The sequence below is a fragment of the Zingiber officinale genome, chromosome 3A (genome assembly GCF_018446385.1).
Source record: "Zingiber officinale cultivar Zhangliang chromosome 3A, Zo_v1.1, whole genome shotgun sequence".
Classification (NCBI taxonomy): Eukaryota; Viridiplantae; Streptophyta; class Magnoliopsida; order Zingiberales; family Zingiberaceae; genus Zingiber; species Zingiber officinale.
Window position 1 is genome coordinate 35,651,680 of NC_055990.1, and position 17,503 is coordinate 35,669,182.

Below are 17,503 nucleotides of genomic sequence, written 5' to 3' on the forward strand. Positions count from 1 at the left end.
GCTCAAAGTATGTGAATGTGCGTCAAAACATGCCAATAAGTGTATACAATCTACGCACATCAGCACTCTGCCATCACTACTCCCGAGTGACCGAGTGGACAGGATGCTGTCGGAGTACACCTATCCTCCTATCCCAAATATAGTGGGAAGCCTAAGCTCTCATCTCCCTGTATCATAGTCAAGAGGAGGGATCCCTGCCCACTACAGCTGTAGTCATCGCTACCCGTGAGCAGACCAGCGGAGCCCTGACAGAGTAAACTGCATACACCCTGCCTGATGTACCACTAACCCCTGAGTGATTGTGTGTGTAGATCATGTAACTGGTGATGTGCTCAACAATAATGGAGCCGACAATCGCTCACCATGCAATCATGCAAGATGGTGCATGCCACTAAGCATGTAGATCCTGATAGTATACACCTCCATATAATATGTACCAAAAAGAAAATAAGTCCATACAATGATCTAGGTATCATAAATCTAGGTACACAAATCAGATATGCCAAATAACTAGTCTATTCTATAGTAGGACAATGTATGTCACTATTTCTATGAACAAGAGTACACATGACAACAATCAAGAGTGTATAAGCATGAATTCATAATAGATAACAATAAAGGCAAACTACAAGTACTAAGTAGTGACATAGCAAAGCAGATGCAAACATAACCATTACTACTAACTATAGCCTACTATGCATATTAAAATGATAATATCAAAAGAGATAAGTCAAAGGTACCCGCCACAAAAGAAGATCGTATATAGAAATCCTACGTCGTGATGCCGTCTCAATCAGAGTCCTGCATTAAAGTATTTTATTTAGCTAAGTCCCTATGAATTAAATAGCTAAATAAAATACCTAAACCTAACTAGGGAAAACTCTAATCAATCACAAATAGGATAATGAAAATATAAATCTCAATCCGATTAAAAGGACCCCAATATAGCAACCTTTAATCGATCCAGTAACAAGACCATAATTTCTTCCTAAATTCTCAATCCCACGGTCAACTAGGGTTAGCTCCATTAACCCTAATCCTTTCCATAAACCATCAAAGCAAAAATTCCAAACGATTGTATCCCACTAATTCCCTTACCTCTTCTTCTTCTTCTTCTTCTTCTTCTTCTTCAGCTGTCTGTGATGGCAACAGATCCGATCAGCAATGGGGTGGCCGGAACTGAAGGAAACCACAATATGCATCCCGATGAGATATAAAAGAAGGGCAAATAGGTGGCTCGGCAGAACCTGTGAATCAACCAGTTCAATAGATCTTCCCACCACAGTGATCACAGACCCAAGAAAACACCTCCGATGATGGCCGGTTGAAGGCAGGTACTTGGTGATCAACAACCGGCGCTGGCTCGATCGGTGGTAGTGTGGAAAAGAGATTTGACGATGGAAATCTAGGGCATAGAAGGAGACACTAAGGCTTGGATCCTTGCTCCTGGTCGAAGACTAACTCATGCAGAGGTGGCGCCTCGGATTGGGAAGATGTGCACTCGGTCGGCGGTGGATCGGGAGCTAGGGCAGAGGGGAGGCAGTCGGCGCTAGGGCAGAGGGAAGGCGGTCGCAAAGGGGAGATCGGAAGGGGAAAATGGGAAGCTTAGCCGGTGTGGGGTGAGCGATGTCGGCAATCTCGGCCTCGTCGTGTCGACGCGATCACGACGAGAGCACGGAGACGACGTCAGGAGCAAGGAGAATTGGCAGAAGCAAGAGGAAGGGGAGGAGTCTCGGTGTCACGTCGGGTTGGGGAAGAGGAGAAGACAGGGGCGACGATGAGAAGAGGAGAGAATAGGTTTGGAGAGGGGAGAAATAGGGCACGACTAAAGAAGGGGAAAATATTTTATAACTTAGGGTTTTTTTTATTAAACCCTAGATCAATTTCTCAATCAACTCCCACCTTTGGATATTCCAAACAAGCTTTCCCCAAGCATATAAATTCGTCCCCTTAAACTCGTCATATGAGCTCCGAAAAAATTCTCAGAAAATTCCTAAATATTTCTACAAATTTCATTAAGGTTATTCGTCCATTAAATCCTAGTATTTTATTATGGTATTTTATATTCTCCCCCACTAATAAAAATTTGATCCCCAAATTTACGCTATTTACCATCAGTTAGTACTAGTAATAGACAATCAAACAAATGCTGAACAGAACTCTAACCAGTATACCTTAAGTAAAAAGATGGGGGTATCGAGTTCGGATCATATCCTCGAGCTCTCAGGTAGTCTCCTCGTCAGAATGATATTGCCATCCAACTTTAACCAGCCGGATAGTCTTGTTCCGCAACTGACGCTCTTTGTGGTCTAGAATCCGTATCGAAACCTCCTCGTAGGTAACGTTAGGCTGAATGAGAACTGATATATCTGACAGAATATGTGCTGGGTCGGGTATATATCTCCTCAGCATGGACACATGAAATACATCGTGAATGGCTGCCAGAGCCAGAGGTAGCGCCAGACGGTAAGCTACCGTTCCAATCCTCTCCAAGATCTGGAAATGCCCAATGTATTGTGGAGCTAACTTACCTCAGAGACCAAATCTCTTCACCCCTTTCATGGGTGAGACTCCTAAAAATAAATGGTAGCTAGTAGAGAACTCCAGGGGTCTCCGTCTCTGATCATCATAACTCTTCTAGTGGTCTTGCACCTCTGACATCCTCTGTCTGATAGTGCGGACCAACTCGGCCTCTTGCTAAGCTCTCTGAGGTCCTAGCAGCTGAGCCTCCCCAACCTCCTCCCAGAGAGTGGGTGCCCGACAAGGTCTACCATATAACGCTTCAAATGGTGCCATCTAAATAGCCGAATGATAGCTATTGTTGCAGGTAAACTCTACTAATGGCAAGTGGTCCTCCCAGCTACCTTCGAAATCCTTAACGCAAGACCTCAGCAAGTTCTTTAATGTCTAAATGGTCTGCTCTGACTGTTCATCTGTCTATGGATGGAATGCCATACTGAAATGGAGCTATGTGCCCAAGGCCTGCTGTAGACTCTGCCAGAACTGGGACGCGAACCGTTGGTTTCTATCTAATATAATGCTCAAAGGAACACCATGCAATCTGATGATCTCCCAACAATACAGCTCTGCCAATCGATCCAGAGAATCGGTCTTCCAAATCGCTAAGAAGTGTGTGGATTTGGTTAATCGGTCAACGATTACCCAAATCGCGTTATGGCCTCATCGTGTCCTAGGCAATCCCACAACAAAATCCATGGTGATGTGCTCCCATTTCCACTCCAGAATAGGAATTCTTTGAAGTAAACCAGCAGGTCTCTAGTGCTCAGCCTTCACCTGCTGACAGACTAGACATCTAGCTACAAACTCAGTGATGTCTTTCTTCATGCCGTTCCACCAATAGGAACGCCTCAAGTCTCGATACTTGTGAGTCCCGCATGGGTGGATAGAAAATCAGGAGCGATGAGCCTCCTGAAGTAGCTCCTCCAAGATCGGGTGAGACGGAGGTATGCATAACCTGCCTCGGAAATAAATGACACCCTCATCATCTCAGGTGAACTCCGTCTGCTGCCCGGAAGCTATCTAGCTGCCAATAGACTGTAAGTGCTGATCACCGGCCTGAGCCTCTCGGATCCTCATCTTGATCGACGACTGAGCAACCATGGTAACCAGAATACCCTGCTCTGTCTGTCCCTGCTCCTCAAGGCCCAACTCGGAGAAATCCTAAATCAAGTCCGTGACTAAGACTTAATGGCAAGCTAAAGTCCCTCTGGACTTTCGGCTAAGTGCATCAACAACCACATTAGCTTTCCCCGAGTGGCAGCTAATAGTACAATCATAATCCTTTAGAAACTCTATCCATCTCCTCTGTCAGAGATTAAATTTCTTTTGAGTGAAAAGATATTTGAGACTCTTATGATCAGTGATAATTACAAATGTAATACCATAAAGATGATGCCGCCAAATCTTCAAAGTAAAGATAATAGTTGCTAGCTCCAAATCATGTAATGGGTAGTTCTTCTCATGCTCCTTCAACTAACGAGAAGCATAGTAGACTACCCTGCTGTGTTGCATCAAAACAACGCCCAAACCCTGTAGAGAAGCATCAGTGTAGAGCACGAATCCGTCCTCTCTAGAGGGCAAAACCAGAACTGGTGCCGACACTAGTCTCCACTTCAGCTCTTGGAAGCTAGTCTCGCAGGCTTCTGACCACATGAACTTCATGTCTTTCCAGGTCAGGCATGTCAGTGTCATAGCAATGCGAGAGAAACCCTCAATGAACCGTCTGCAATATCTGACCAATCCCAAGAAACTGCGGATCTCCTGAACTGATTTTAGCTACTTTCAACTGGTGACCGCCTCGATCTTTTGAGGGTCCACGAAAATACCTCGGCTAGAAACCACATGTCCCAGAAAATCGACTGAGGATAGCAGAAAGCACACTTGCTGAAATTCACATATAGATTATGTTGTCGAAGAGTCTCCAAGACTATGCGAAGATGTTGTGCACGTTCCTCCTCGGAACGCGAGTAGATCAAAATGTCATCGATAGAAATGATAACGAACTGATCTAGATACTCCAAGAAGACGTGGTTCATCAAATCCATAAATACCGTAGGAGCATTGGTAAGCCCAAATGACATTACCAAAAATTTATAATGTCCATATCTGGTGCGGAATGCTATCTTCTGAATATCAGAATCTTTGACTCTCAACTGATGATATCTGGACCGCAGATCAATCTTAGAATACACTGATGTACCTTTGAGATGATCAAACAAATCCTCGATCCATGGTAAGGGTACTTATTTCTGATGGTTACTGCATTCAGCTGTCTATAATCGATGCACAACCTCAGAGTACCGTCCTTTTTCTTAACGAACAATACCAGAGAACCCCACGGAGATACGCTAGGGTGAATAAATCCCTTGTCCAATAACTCCTGGATTTGGACCTTTAGCTCGTCCAACTCTTTCGATGTCATACAGTAAGGAGCTTTCGATGCCAGCGCGGTCCCCAGAATTAGCTCAATAGCAAACTCCACTTGCCTTCAGGGAGGTAAGCCCGGTAGCTCATCTAGAAATACATTCGGATACTCTCAAACCACTAGAATGTCTGAGAGCTGAGATATACTGCTATCGTCAGCATTAATTAACGATAATAGAAATCCCAGACAACCATGTGACAGTAACTTCTGAGCCTGTATTGCAGAAATGGTCTATATACAATCATCCCTGATGCTAGTGAAATTCCACGAGGGTTGGTTCGGAGGTTAGAATGTGACGACCCTCATCTAACAATCAACTGTGGCATAATATGCTGACAACTAATCCATGCCAAGGATAATGTCGAACTCGACCATTTCCAGTACTAATAAATATACAGTGAGTATATTGTTGTCGAAGTCTAACGGGCATCCTCTGACCTCCTGAGTGACGTCCAATGTATCACCGAACGGTAGAGAGACGGTCAGTCGCTACGGTCTAAGAATAAGTTGTCTACCAATTTCCCTCATAAATACTCAAGAAATAAAGGAATGCGAACTACCAGTATCAATTAGCATATCAACAGAAAATGCATAAAGTAAAGTCGTACCATGGAAAATGGATCCGTCGGCCCACTGTGCATCCTCTCTGGTAACCATGTGAATTCGTCCAGTCTCTAGCAGGGGTGGAGGTGGTAGCACTGCCAGAGGTTGCTGCGCCTGAGCCGGAGTCTGAGTCTACCACTGAGGCGATGCTAGATACTAAGACATAGATGGATATGAGGGATGTGACTAATACTGAATAGGTGGCTGGGGCTGCGACTGGTACTGAACTAGTGACTGTGGCTAGAGCTGATACTGGACTAGTGGCTGAGGCTGTGACTGGTATTAGATCAGTGGATGGGGATGCAGCTGATACTGTACCAGTAGCTGAGGCTGTGATTGATACTGAGGTCCCGAAACAAAAGCCTACGATACTGTGTGAGCACTCGAGTGCTCCTGTCTATGCATGCCATATGCAGCTATTGCCGGAGGGGCTGTCCTTTGCGGACGATGCGAAGATTGAGCTTTCTACCCCTCGCTGAGTCCCTGTCTGACTGAACTGTCCTCCCTGAACAGAAACTCTGGAAGCCACATGCTGAGCCTTCAGCAAACAATCTCGGTTCATGTGCCTAGGCAGTTTGCAATATAGCAAACTGACTGCCCCAGGGAGCAAACTGATGTGATGTGATCTCTGGATCTACATCGGGTGCAGTGCATGTCACTAGAGGACTGTTTCCGATTTTTCTGAGAAGATCAAAAACGTCCTGAGGAAGTTCACCTTGATTTCTGAGGTCGGCCAGATGCCCCAGATGTACCTTGATCCAACTGACTGTGACCACTCTGCTATTGTCCGGTAGCCTACGACTGCTGGATCTGCCCTGAAGCAAGATCTGTCTGCTTCCTTTTCTTGTCTGCACTAGTTCTCTACTGAGTCGACTCGATCATAAGGGATCTGTCTAATGCCTCTATATAAGACGAATTACCAAAATCGACAATCTTTACTTGTAGATGCCCATCCAGTTCCTGGACAAACTGAAGCATATGAGACCTATCCTCAGCGACTAACTCTAGACAAAATCTGGCTAACCGATTAAATTTAGCATTGTATTCTGTCACTATATGGTTGTTTTGCCGAAAACTCAGAAAACCCAGTCGACGCGCCATCTAATATGACCGTGGAAAGTACTGGCTCTCAAAAGCCTCTCTAAATCTTGCCTAGGTGATGTGCTGCTCACCTATGATCGAGCGCTGTGTATTCCACCAGATATCAACCTCGTCTAGTAAATGAAAAGCGGCCAGCTCTGCTTTCTCCCATTCGAAGCAAGACATATAAAAGAAAGTCCGCTCCATAGTCTCTATCCAAGACAGAGTCACGCTCGGATCAGTCTCCCCACGGAATAGAGTGAATCAACTTTTCACCGACTCTGCCAAAGCTGGGATCCGAGCTCACGCGGTAATCAAATCAGTAGGGTGAGTAGGAATCATCACGGGAACTGGCGGAACTACTGGAGTTGGTACTACAAGTGGTACCGCTGGGCATGCCGGGGAAGGTACCCCTGGTGTTGCTGTGTAAGTCAGGGTAGGTACCACTGATGGCACTGCAGGGTCCATATAGGTAGGACCGATTGGAGGTACTGGATAAGGAGCAACTAGTACTGCTAGTGCGGGTGCTGGGTATGCAGTAGCAGGCACATGTAGCGGTGGTACTGGGTATGCAGTAGCAGGCACAGGTGGCAGTGGTGCCGGGTGTTAGTTGCTACTCGGAATACCGCTCTAGTTCCCCTGTACATAAATTTTATACAAGCATAGAACTTTTCCTAGCTACCCATGTGCTCTACTGAAGTTTAATTTGGATTGCAAACGATGCTTAACATTATTAATCCAAATTGTCCTTCAGAAGTTAAACTTGGATTGGAAACAATACTTAACATTTTTACTCCAAATTTAACCGATGTGATCTTCCTAAGTTAAACCATATTACAGAAGTTATTAAATATCTATTTCAAAGATTGGCTTCCAGGTTAAACATGGCAAGGCACTAGGCCTTCTTGGGTATGGGATCATCCACCACTTCCTAGACAAAGCCTTTCAAAAAAATCAGATATTTAACTTCTTACAGTAAACTAGGTTTAACTACAGAGACCTTAATAGAAGTACAATATCGAAACACAAAATCGATAACAAAAATGATAACATAAAATCCATAGCCTCTTGTGTTTGTTTTTTCAAGATCTATACAAAGAACATGAACTAGTTATGATACAGAAACAAATAACTAGTTATACCTTTCTTTGTAGCTTATAGACCTCTTGATCTTTTGTTGTATTTCTCTCCTTCTCTTGGATGTCGTGTGAGCGACGATCTACCAAGATGAAATCCACCCAAGCTCCTTCTTTTCCTCCAAGACTCTTGAGCCACCAAGGGATGCCAAAATAGGAAACTTTCTTTCTTTCTTCTCCTTCTAGTAACCGACCACCTATGTAGAGTCTTCTCCTTTTTCCTTCAAGTTTCAACCACCAAGGAATATGGATGCCGACCTTAGAAAGAAGAAAAGAAGAGAAGAAGAAAGGTGTGACGCTGGCCTAAGGAAGAGAGAGGGAGGAGGGGGCCAACCACACCAAGGAAAAGAGAGGAGAGAATAGGGTTGTATTCTCTCATGAGGCACCCTCTCATTCTCTTTTATAATCCTTAGTCAAGGTAAAAAAGGAAAGTTTTAAACATAATTAAAACTTCCTTATTTGTGGCCTCCCTTTTTAAAAAAGAAAATTTTAACAACAATTAAAATCTCTCTTTTCTAAATTTCCTATTGTACATGGCAATAAAAGAAAGTTTTAAAATTAATCTCTCTCTTTTAAAACATGTAGACAACTACAAAAAAGGAAAGATTAATTAAAACTCTCTTTTTAAATCATGGTTACAAAAAAGAAAAGTTTATCAAAATTTAAAATATATCTTTTAAACATTATAGATAACTACAAATAAGGAAAGATTTTAACAAAATTAAAATCCCTCTTTAATCCTTTGTAGATAACTATAAAAGGAAAGATTTTAAAATTTTAAAACTCTCTTTCAAAACCATGAGGATGTGTATAAAAGGAAAGTTTTTAACAAAATTAAAATCTTTCTTTTAACCATTGTAGATAACTACAAAAAAGGAAAGATTTTAACAAAATAAAATATCTCTTTTAACCATTGTAGATTACTACAAATAAGGAAAGATTTAACAAAATTTTGCTTACAAAACTTCCTTTTATTTTACTTTGGCCGACCCCATGGCTTGGCCGACCCCTACTTGGGCTCCATGAAGGGCTTGGCCGACCCCATGGCTTGGCCGGCCCCTACTTGGGCTCCATGAAGGGCTTGGCCAACCCTAGCTTGGGCTCCAAGCTTGGCTTGGCCGGCCACAACAAGATGGGTAAGAAGCTTGGCTCTAAGTGGATATAAGGCTTTATAAATAAGAGGCTACAATAGGGACCGAGAGGAGGATTTGGTTTTGGTCTCCCGATGAGCATAAGCTTCCTGTGTTCGCCCCGAACACCTAACTCAAGTTCATCAATAATAACTCATACCACTAAAGAATTATTATTGCACTACCGCACCAATCCCATATTACAATATGGAGTCCTTTTTATCATGTGTGCGTTAGTCTCCCTGTGTTTAAAATATCGAATGCCCACTAATTAAATGAGTTACTGACAACTCACTTAATTAATATCTAGCTCTAAGAGTAGTACCACTCAACCTTATTGTCATGTCAGACTAAGCCCACCTGCAGGATTTACATGACAATCCTTATGAGCTTCTCAAGGGGATATCATCAACCTACATTACTAGGACACAGTTTTATTCTATAATCAACAATACACCATATAAATAATATCATTTTCCAACTTATCAGGCCTATTGATTTAATGAACTAAATCACACCCTTTGATAAATTAAAGAAATAAATATTAAGTATACGTGCTTGTTATTATATCATGATTAAGAGTACACACTTCTATAATAACAGAGGTTTTGTTCTTTTATGTAATCACTATAAAAAGAAACTATCTCAAATGGTCCTGCTCAATACACTCATAGTGTACTAGTGTAATTTTATAGTCAAGATAAACTAATACCAAATTACACTACAACCACTCCAATGGTTTGTCCGATTCCATCTTGGTTGTGAGCTACTCTTTTAATTTATAATGAACTGATAACATGATCTTCTGTGTGTCACCTCACACTATGTTATCTATAATATAAATTAAATGGACAACTACACTTAGCATAAATGTAGACATTTGACCAATGTGATTCTTATTTCTAAATAAATATTTATACAAAAAGCTAGGCTTTTAGTATACATCCTAACAATCTCCCACTTATATTAAAAGACTATGCTGCCATATATGCTGTCATATATCTGATTCCCATTCCTTCAACATACCCATCAAAAGCTCTTGCCTTAAGGGCCTTAGTGAAAGGATCCAGGTTATCTGTTGATGCAATCTAGGTGACAACAACTTCTCCTCGTTATACGATGTCTCGTATTGGGTGGTACTTGCGCTCTATGTGTTTACTTGCCTTATGGGCTCGTGGTTCCTTCGAGTTTGCTACTGCACCACTTATTATCACAATAAACTGTAATAATTTTGGGCAAACCAGAAATCATATCTAAGTCCATCATGAAGTTACTGAGCCATTCAGCTTCTCTGGCCGCCTCAAAGGCTGCCACATACTCTGCTTCCATGGTGGAATCTGAAACGCATTTCTGCTTAACACTTTTCCATTGTTATGCCTCCACTTCCTAAAGTAAACATAAAACCCTGAGGTTGACTTACTATTGTCCCTATCTGATTGGAAATCCGAATCCGTGTAATCCACAAGGAGCATATCATCTGCCTGGTAAACCAACATATAATCTCTAGTCTTTCTCAGGTACTTTAATATATGTTTTACGGTAGTCTAATGCCCCTGTCCTGGATTACTTTGATATCTGCTAACCATGCCCACAACAAAACAGATATCCGGTCTCGTGCATAATATTACATACATTAGGCTTCCTACAGCTGAAGCATAAGGAATTCCCTTCATTTCCTCTATATCTTTTGATGTCTTAGGAGACATCTCTTTAGATAAAGATACTCCATGCTGAAAAGGTAAAAACCTTTCTTGGAGTTTTGCATGCTAAAACGAGCTAGGATAGTATCGATATATGAAGCTTGGGATAAGCACAATATTCTTTTCTTGCGATCTCTTATTACTTTGATCCCAAGAATATGTCCGCATTCTCCCAAGTCCTTCATATCGAATTGCTTGGACAACCATACCCTTACTTCTGACAACACTTTGATATTGTTGTCAACTAACAAAATACCATCTACGTATAGTACAAGAAATACCACCACGTTTCCGTTACACTTCTTGTATACACAAGACTCATCCGGACACTGAATAAATCCATAAGACTGGATTACTTCATTAAACCGGATATTCCAAGATCTTGAAGCTTGCTTCAGTTCATAAATAGACCGATTGAGCTTATATACAAGATGCTCTTTGCCCTTTGCAATAAACCCCTCTGATTGCATCATATGGATGTTTTCTTCAAGACTTCCATTAAGGAAAGCTGTCTTGACATCTATTTTCCAAACCTTATAATCCACATGAGCAGCAATAGATAAAAATATCCAGATAGACTTAAGCATAGCTACCGGCGAAAAGGTTTCCTCATAATCGATTATCTCTTTCTGAGTATATCCTTTTGCAACAAGTCTTGCTTTGAAAGTTTCCACCTTCCCGTCTGCCCGTCTTTTTCTTTTGTTGACTCATTTACACCCAATGACTTTTACACCATTTGGTGGTTCTACAAGCTCCCAGACCTGATTAGAATACATAGATTCTATTTCAGAGTTTATTGTACTTTGCCAAGATGTTGCATCTTTATCTTAGAGTGCTTCATCATATGTGCAGGGTGTTCACCAGGGATCAAGTCCAAGACTCTCCCAAAAATATGAATCTACTAGGTTGTCAAACAACCCTCCCACTACAACGTGGCACTATTTGTAATTGTTCATCATTTGTGACACGTGTTGTAGTTTCTTGTGGTATCTCATCTTGTACAATTGGTACTAGTTTAGACATGTCTTCTCTAATTTTGTTAAGAATAATTTTACTCATAGGCTTGTGGTTCATTACATTGTCCTCTCCTAAAAATCGGGCATTGGTGCTAACAATGACCTTCTGATTTTTAGGACTATAAACCTCCTTTCGTTTCTCTAGGATAACCCACAAACAAGTGAACTCCTGTTTGTAATTCCAACTTATCAGTGTCTCCCTTCAGCACATGTGCTAGACTACCCCAAATCCGAATATGCTTCAGACTAGGCTTACACCCATTCTACAATTCTATGGGAGTAGAGAGTTCTAACTTAGAATGTACTATGTTCATTACCATTTCCAGAGTATATCCCCAAAATAAATTTGGTAATTCTGAATAACTCATCATTGATCTAACCATTTCCATAAGAGTTCTATACCTTCGTTCTGCCACACCATTCTGTTGGGGTGTACCTGGTGCAGACAGTTGGGATTGAATCCCGGCTTCTGATAAGTAACTCCTAAACTCTCCTAAGAGGTACTCACTACCATGATTAGACCGTACTGTCTTGATACTTTTACCATGACGTTTCTCTACATCAGCCTTGTACTCTTTGAACTTATCAAAGCACTCAAACTTACGACGCATCAAGTAAATGTACCCATATCTAAAATAGTCATCTATAAAAGAGACGAAATATTCAAAACCACCTCTTGCCTGGATAGTCATAGGTCCACACAAATCAGAATGAACTAATTCCAACACATCTTTGGCTCTATACCCCTTAGCTTTAAAAAGGTCTCTTGGACATTTTCCCTTCCAAGCAAGACTCACAGGTTGGAAAGTTTTCCACTACCAATGAACTCAAACGTCCATCGGCTATTAACCTTTGAATCCTACTCAAGTTAATATGACCTAGCCTTAGATGCCAAAGATATGTTTGGTTCATTTCCGAAGGCTGCTTTCTCTTATTTGAATTAGAAGATGTATTATTAATTTTCATTTGTTGTATCGTGGGAGTTATTGGATTTACAAATTGCCAACTAATGTATTAGAACAGATAACTACTCTATTTTTCTTGACAACTACTTTGCCATCAAAAGAAATAGAATATCCATCCTTAACTAGTTTAGAAACTGAAATCAAATTCTTTATAAAACTTGGTACATAAAGGTAATTTCTCAAAATCAATGTTTTATTCCTATCAAAGGATAAATAAACATCTCCCACTGCAACAGTCGCTACTTTTGTAGCATTGCCCATGTAAATGGTGATTTCCCCTTCATGTAGTCATCGGGTTTCCTGGAACCCCTGCAATGAATTACAGACATGATCAGTGGCTTCTGTATTTAGACACCAGGTACTGGTAGATAACACCACTAAACATATTTCAATAACTAATGAATAAGATACACCTTTATTGTTCTCCTAATTGAGAGGACAACCCACCTTAGTGTCCAAGTTTTGTTTCCAATCATTATAATTGGGACTAGTAAGTTTATTCTCTAGTATAATAGCTAGGGGATTGAAAACTATTTGAAATCCAAAGAATCACAAAATATTTGGTCAAGACCAACACCTTAAAACCGTATACAAATTCAAACATTTGTAAGAGAAGGTTTTATCCAGTAATTTAATTATCTTGTCAACCTAACTTTATGACAAATAAAATTAATAGTTGGTCTGTCTTCGATCAAATATTTGGTCAAAACTTTAGAATTTAAAATAATATTGATTCCTCATATCATTTAAATTCACCAACACCTCAAACACTGTGAATTTTGTATGCCACGATAGTGTGGACGTATACAAACTCAAACATTTGTAAGAGGAGGGTTTTGCCCATTAATTATCTTGTAAACCTTAAATTACCTCAAACACCATGAATTTTGTATGCCACGATAGTGTGGACGTATACAAATTCAATCATTTGTAAGAGGAGGTTTTATCCATTAATTTTATTTTGTCAACCTAACTTTATGACAAATAAAATTACCTCAAACACCATGAATTTTGTATGCCACGATAGTGTGGACGTATACAAATTCAATAATTTGGAAGAGGGGGGGTTTACCTAGCTTTATGACAAATTAATAGTTGGTTTTTCTTCGGTTACACAAATAATAGCAGTGACTCCGATGGGGAGGATACCATTAAATGTGGCTAAGCGTATACCATTACTTGATACTAAGTCCACTAAATAGGATTGCGCCCCTTCAGATGGAGAAGATCACACACATCCTAAATAATTTCCTATAATCATCCATTAAGGAAGTTTGATCTAGTGATCCGAAAACAAACTCATCCGATGTGGAGGAAGGCACTCAGAGCCAACGCGCAAGTTTGAATGCATCACTTACAAACCAGTAATGGAGATCATGGAATTTAATTAAATTCCTCTCCCACTTAGTTATTTAGAACGAGAAATTTTAACATGCACACAAGCACACAAACACAAGCACACACAGCATAAAAGGCAATAAATAAGAAAAATAATTTTCCAACTATTATGGCCTTTATCCATAGCTATCCTCCGTGTACCATCAACCCTAGTTGCTGTATTTCATATTACTAATACAACTAATATAACTCCTGCTGTATTTCATATTACAATCATGCAAACACATAAAATGCCCTCGACATGTCCGAGGGTCCAATCACACACAAACACAACATGGCCATAATAGTTGGATCTAGGATGCCTACAACCACAGAGTTAATCTATTTGCACATCCTACTATTATTATGCCTAATTATGTATGACATGTGCATAATTAAACTAAAAACCAAACACACAGAGGCTAAAACCTTGCTTTGATACCAATTGCTGGTTGCTACTTGGAATACCGCTCTAGTTCCCCTACACAAAAATTTTATACAAGCATAGAACTTTTCCTAGCAACCCATGTGCTCTACTGAAGTTCAATTTGGATTGCAAACGATGCTTAACAATATTAATCCAAATTATTCTTCAGAAGTTAAACTTGGATTGGAAACAATACTTAATATTTTTACTCCAAGTTTAACTGACGTGATCTTCCAAAGTTAAACCATATTATAGAATTTATCAAATACCTATTTCAAAGATCGACTTCCAAGATAAACATGGCGAGACACTAGGCCTTCTTGGGTATGAGATCATCCACCACTTCCTAGACAAAGCCTTTCAAAGAAATCAGATATTTAACTTCTTACAATAAACTACGTTTAACTACAGAGACCTCAATAGAAGCACAATATCGAAACATGAAATCGAAACACAAAATCGATAACAAAAATGATAACATAAAATCGATAGCCTCTTGTGTTTGGTTTTTCAAGATATATACAAAGAACATGAACTAGTTGTGATGCAGAAACAAATAACTAGTTATACCTTTCTTTGTAGCTTATAGACCTCTTGATCTTCTGTTGTATTCCTCTCCTTCTCTTGGATATCGTGTGGGCGACGATCTACCAAGATGAAATCCACCCAAGCTCCTTCTTTTCCTCCAAAACTCTTGAGCCACCAAGAGATGCCAAAATAGGAAACTTTCTTTCTTTCTTCCTTTCTTCTCCTTCTTCTTCTCCTTCTAGTAACCGACCACCTATATAGAGTCTTCTTCTTTTTCCTTTAAGTTTCGGCCACCAAGGAATATGGATGCTGACCTTAGAAAGAAGAAAAGAAGAGAAGAAGAAAGGTGTGACGCCGACATAAGGAAGAGAGAGGGAGGAAGGGGCCGACCACACCAAGGAAAAGAGAGGAGAGAATAGGGTTGTATTATCTCATGAGGCACCCTCTCCTTCTCTTTTATAATCCTTGGTCAAGGTAAAAAAGGAAAGTTTTAAACATAATTAAAACTTCCTTATTTGTGGCCTCCCTTTTTAAAAAAGGAAATTTTAACAACAATTAAAATCTCTCTTTTCTAAATTTCCTATTGTACATGGCAATAAAGGAAAGTTTTAAAATTAATCTCTCTCTTTTAAAACATGTAGACAACTACAAAAAGGAAAGATTAATTAAAACTTCTCTTTTTAAATCATGGTTACAAAAAATGAAAGTTTTATCAAAAATTAAAATATCTCTTTTAAACATTATAGATAACTACAAATAAAGAAAGATTTTAACAAAATTAAAATCTCCCTTTAACCCTTTGTAGATAGCTATAAAAGGAAAGATTTAAAATTTTAAAACTCTCTTTCAAAACCATGAGGATGGCTATAAAAGGAAAGTTTTTAACAAAATTAAAATCTTTCTTTTAACCATTGTAGATAACTACAAAAAAGGAAAGATTTTAACAAAATAAAATCTTTTTTTTAACCATTGTAGATTACTACAAATAAGGAAATATTTAACAAATTTTTGTTTACAAAACTTTCTTTTATTTTACTTTAGCCGGCCCCATGCTTGGTCACCAAGCATGGCTTGGCCAACCCCTACTTGAGCTCCATGAAGGGCTTAGCCAACCCTAGCTTGGGCTCTAAGCTTGGCTTAGCTGGCCACAACAAGATGGGTAAGAAGCTTGGCTCTAAGTGGATATAGGGCTTTATAAATAAGAGGCTACAACAGTGACCGAGAGGAGGAATTGATTTTGGTCTCACGATGAGCTTGAGCTTCCTGTGTTCGCCTTGAACACCCAACTCAAGTTCATCAATAATAACTCATACCACTAAAGAGTTATTATTGCACTACCACACCAATCCCATATTACAATAGGAGCTCCTTTTTATCATGAGTGCTTTATTCTCCCTGTGTTTAAGATATCGAATGTCCACTAATTAAATGAGTAACTGACAACTCACTTAATTAATATCTAGCTCCAAGAGTTGTACCACTCAACCTTATTGTCATGTCAGACTAAGTCCACCTGTAGAGTTTACATGACAATCCTTATGAGCTCCTCAAGGGGATATCATCAACTTAGATTACTAGGACATAGTTTCATTCTATAATCAACAACACACCAAATAAATAATATCATTTTCCAACTTATCGGGCCTATTGATCTAACGAACTAAATCACACCATTTGATAAATTAAAGAAATAAATATTAAGTATACGTGCTTGTTATTATATCATGATTAAGAGTACGCACTTCCATAATAACAGAGGTTTTGTTCTTTTATGTAGTCAGTATAAAAAGAAACTACCTCAAATGGTCCTGCTCAATACACTCATAGTGTACTAGTGTGATTTTATAGTCAAGATAAAACTAATACCAAATTACACTACAACCACTCTAATGGTTTGTCTCATTCTATCTTGGTTGTGAGTTACTATTTATAATTTATAAGGAACTGATAATATGATCTTCTGTGTATCACCTCACACCATGTTATCTTCAATATAAATTAAATGGACAACTACACTTAGCATAAATGTAGACATTTGACCAATGTGATTCTTATTTCTAAATAAATATTTATACAAAAGCTAGGCTTTTAGTATACATCCTAACACCGGGTACGCCGTAGGCACGACTGGAGGAGGTGCTGAGTACGTAGCAGCAGGCACTGCTGGTGGAGGGGTTGGGTATGTCGCAGGTGGTATTGTTGGTGGTACAGTGAATATTGTAGGTGTGGGTAACTCTGGAGAAAGAACCGTCGGGATTCGAGAGTCCGACGTGCCCTCAGTACCATGAGGAGTCTGTCCCTGACTGACAGGATCAATCCCAGCAGACCTCTCTGGCGACTCCGTCGCCAAAGATTCCAACTCCCTCCTGCGTAGCCGTCCTGCACCACGTCTCGGCACGAGAACATGTGTGCTTCGCCTCATATCTGTTAAATTATTACCGAGGTATTAATACAAGTACCTAAATTATAAAATTAATCATCATACCTATTTGCTATCTAGAGATGTTCCGTCGTTGCCAAGTCCCCAAATATAACCTTGTCTAAGAATACTTCAGAATTTTGAAATATGAAAATCGACAAAAATCCGTATAAATCC